We start from the raw sequence: 3,925 nt of genomic DNA, 5'->3' as shown, positions 1-3,925 counted from the left end.
GAGAAAATGCTAAAGGCAGCCAGAGAGAAAGGTCGGGTTACCCACAAAGGGAAGCCCATCAGACTCACAGCAGATCTCTCAGCAGAAACCCTACAAGCCAGAAGAGACTGGGGACCAATATTCAATATCCTTAAAGAAAAGAACTTTCAACCTAGAATTTCATATCCAGCCAAATTAAGCTTCATAAGTGAAGGAGAAATAAAATCCTTTACGAACAAGCAATTGCTCAGAGATTTCATCACCACCAGGCCTGCTTTACAAGAGCTCCTGAAAGAAGCACTAAACATAGAAAGGAACAACCAGTACCAGACACTCCAAAAACATACCAAATGGTAAAGAGCATCAACACAGTGAAGAAACTGCATCAACTAATGGGCAAAACAGTCAGCTAGCATCAAAATGGCAGGATCAAATTCACACATACCAATATTAACCCTAAATGTAAATGGGCTAAATGCCCCAATCAAAAGACATAGACTGGCAAATTGGATAAAAGCCAAAGCCCATTGATGTGCAGTATCCAGGAAACCCATCTCACATGCGAGGATACAAAAAGGCTCAAAATAAAGGGATGGAGGAAGATTTACCAAGAAAATGGAGAGGAAAAAAAAAAGCAGGAGTTGCAATTCTCAGCTCTGATAAAATAGACTTTAAACCAACAAAGATCAAAAGAGACAAGGACATTACATAATGGTAAAAGGATTAATGAAACAAGAAGAGCTAAAAATCCTAAATATATATGCACCCAATGCATGAGGACCGAGATACATAAAGGAAGTTTTTAATGACTTACAAAGAGACTTAGACTCCCACACAATAATAGTGGGAGACTTTAACACCCCATTGTCAATATTAGACAGATCAATGAGACAGAAAATTAACAAGGATATCCAGGACTTGAACTCAGACCTGGACCAAGCAAACCTAATAGACATTTACAGAACTCTCCACCCCAAATCCACAGAATATACATTCTTCTCAGCACCACATCACACCTACTGTAAAATTGACCACATAATTGTAAGTAAATCACTCCTCAGCAAATGCAAAAGAACAGAAATCATAACAAACACTCTCTCAGACCATAGTGCAATCAAGTTAGAACTCAAAATTCAGAAACTAACTCAGAACCACACAGCTTCATGGCAACTGAACAACTGGCTGTTGAATGTTACAATGAAATGAAGGCAGAAATAAAGATGTTCTTCGAAACCAACAAGAACGAAGACACAACATACCAGAATCTCTGGGATACATTTAAAGCAGTGTCTAGAGGAAAATATATAGCAATAAATTCCCACAGGAGAAGCAAGGAGAGATCAAAAATTGACACCCTATCATCATTGAAAGAGCTAGAGGAGCAAGATTAAAAAAACTCAAAACCTAGCAGAAGACAAGAAATAGCTAAGATCAGAGCAGAACTGAAGGAGATAGAGACACAAAAACCCTTCAAAAATCAATAAATCCAGGAGCTGGTTTTTTGAAAAGATCAACAAAATAGACAGACCACTAGCCAGATTAATAAAAAAGAAAAGAGAGAAGAATCAAATAGATGCAATAAAAAATGATAAAGGGGATATCACCACAGATTCCACAGAAATACAAATCATCATCAGAAATTATTATAAACCAACTCTATGCACATAAACTAGTAAACCTGGAAGAAATGGATAAATTCCTGGACACTTGCCTCCTCCCAAGCCTAAACCAGGAAGAAGCCGAAACCCTGAACAGACCCATGACAAGGTCTGAAGTTGAGGCAGCAATTAAGAGCTTACCAACCAAAAAAAGCCCAGGTCCAGATGGGTTCACAGCTGAATTCAACCAGACATACAAAGAGGAGCTGGTACCACTCCTTCTGAAACTATTCCAAACAATACAAAAAGAGGGAATCCTTCCCAAATCATTTTATGAGACCAACATCATCCTGATACTAAAACCCGACAGCAACTCAACAAGAAAAGGAAACTTCAGGCCAATATCCATGATGAACACAGATGCAAAAATCTTCAATAAAATACTGGCAAACTGATCGCAACAGCACATCAAAAAGCTTATCCACCATGATCAAGTAGGCTTCATCCCGGGGATGCAAGGCTGGTTCAACATAAGCAAGTCTATAAACATAATTCACCACATAAACAGAACCAAAGACAAAAACCACATGATTATCTCAATTGATGCAGAGAAGGCCTTTGACAAAATTCAGCAGCTTTTTATGCTAAAAACCCTCAATAAATAAACTAGGTATTGACGGAGCATATCTCAAAATAATAAAAGCTATTCACAACAAACCCACAGCCAATATCATACTGAATGGGCAAAAACTGGAAGCATTCCCTTTGAAATCTGGCACTAGACAAGGATGCCCTCTCTCACCACTCCTATTCAATATAGTACTGGAAGTTCTAGCCAGAGCAATCAGGCAAGAAAAAGAAATAAAGCGTATTCAAATAGGAAAGGAGGAAGTCAAATTGTCTTTATTTGCATACGACATGATTGTATATCTAGAAGACCCCATCTTCTCAGCCCAAAATCTCCTGAAACTGATAAGCAACTTCAGCAAAGTCTCAGGATACAAAATCAATGTGCAAAAATCACAAGCATTCCTATACACCAATAACAGACTCAAAGGGAGCCAAATCAAAAACGAACTGCCATTCAGAATTGCTGCAAACAGAATAAAATACCTAGGAATACAACTAACAAGGAACGTAAAGGACCTCTTCAAGGAGAACTACAAACCACTACTCAACGAAATAAGAGAGGACACAAACAGATGGAGAAACATTCCATACTCATGGTTAGAAAGAATCAATAACGTGAAAATGGCCATACTGCCCAAAGTAATTTACAGATTCAATGCTATTCCCATCAAGCTACCAATGACCTTCTTCACAGAACTGGAAAAAAACACCTTAAACTTATGGAGCCAAAAGAGAGCCTGCATAGCCGAGTTAATTCTAGGCAAAAAGAACAAAGCTGGAGGCATCACACTACTGGACTTCAAACTATACTACAAGTCTACAGTAATCAAAACAGCATGGTACTGGTACCAAAACAGAGATATAGACCAATGGAACAGAACAGAGGCCTCGGAGGCAATGCCACACATCTACAGCCATCTGATCTTTGACAAATCTGACAAAAACAAGCAAGGGGGAAAGGAGTCCCTGTTTAATAAATGGTGTTGAGAAAACTGGTTAGCCATGTGCAGAAAGCAGAAACTGGACCCCTTCCTGACACCTTACACTAAAATGAACTCCAGATGGATTAAATACTTAAACATAAGACCTAACACCATAAAAACCCTAGAAGAAATTCTAGGCAAAACCATTCAGGACATAGGTGTAGGCAAGGACTTCATGACCAAAACACCAAAAGCATTGGCAACAAAAGCCAAAATAGACAAATGGGACCTAATCAAACTCCACAGCTTCTGCATGGCAAAAGAAATATTCATTAGAGTGAACCGGCAACCAACAGAATGGGAAAAAATTTTTGCAAGCTACCCATCTGGCAAAGGGCTAATATCCGGAATCTACAAAGAACTAAAACAGATTTACAAGAAAAAAACAAACAAGCCCATTCAAAAGTGGGCCAAGGATACGAACATTTTACGAAAGAAGATGGCCGGGCGCGGTGGCTCACGTCTATAATCCCAGCACTTTGGGAAGCTGAAACGGGTGGATCATGAGGTCAAGAGATCGAGACCATCCTGGTCAACATGGCGAAACCCTGTCTCTACTAAAAATGCAAAAAAAATTAGCTGGGCATGGTGGCGCGCGCCTGTAGTCCCAGCTGCTCGGGAGGCTGAGGCAGGAGAACTGCTTGAACCCAAGATGCAGAAGTTGCGATGAACCAAGATGGAGCTGTTGCACTCCAGCCTGGGTAACAAGAGCAAAACTTCGTCTCAAAAAGAAAA

The sequence above is a fragment of the Sapajus apella genome, unplaced genomic scaffold (genome assembly GCF_009761245.1).
Source record: "Sapajus apella isolate SASKATOON/1434 unplaced genomic scaffold, GSC_monkey_1.0 scaffold85, whole genome shotgun sequence".
In the NCBI taxonomy this organism is placed as follows: Eukaryota; Metazoa; Chordata; class Mammalia; order Primates; family Cebidae; genus Sapajus; species Sapajus apella.
This window is presented reverse-complemented; position numbering follows the sequence as displayed.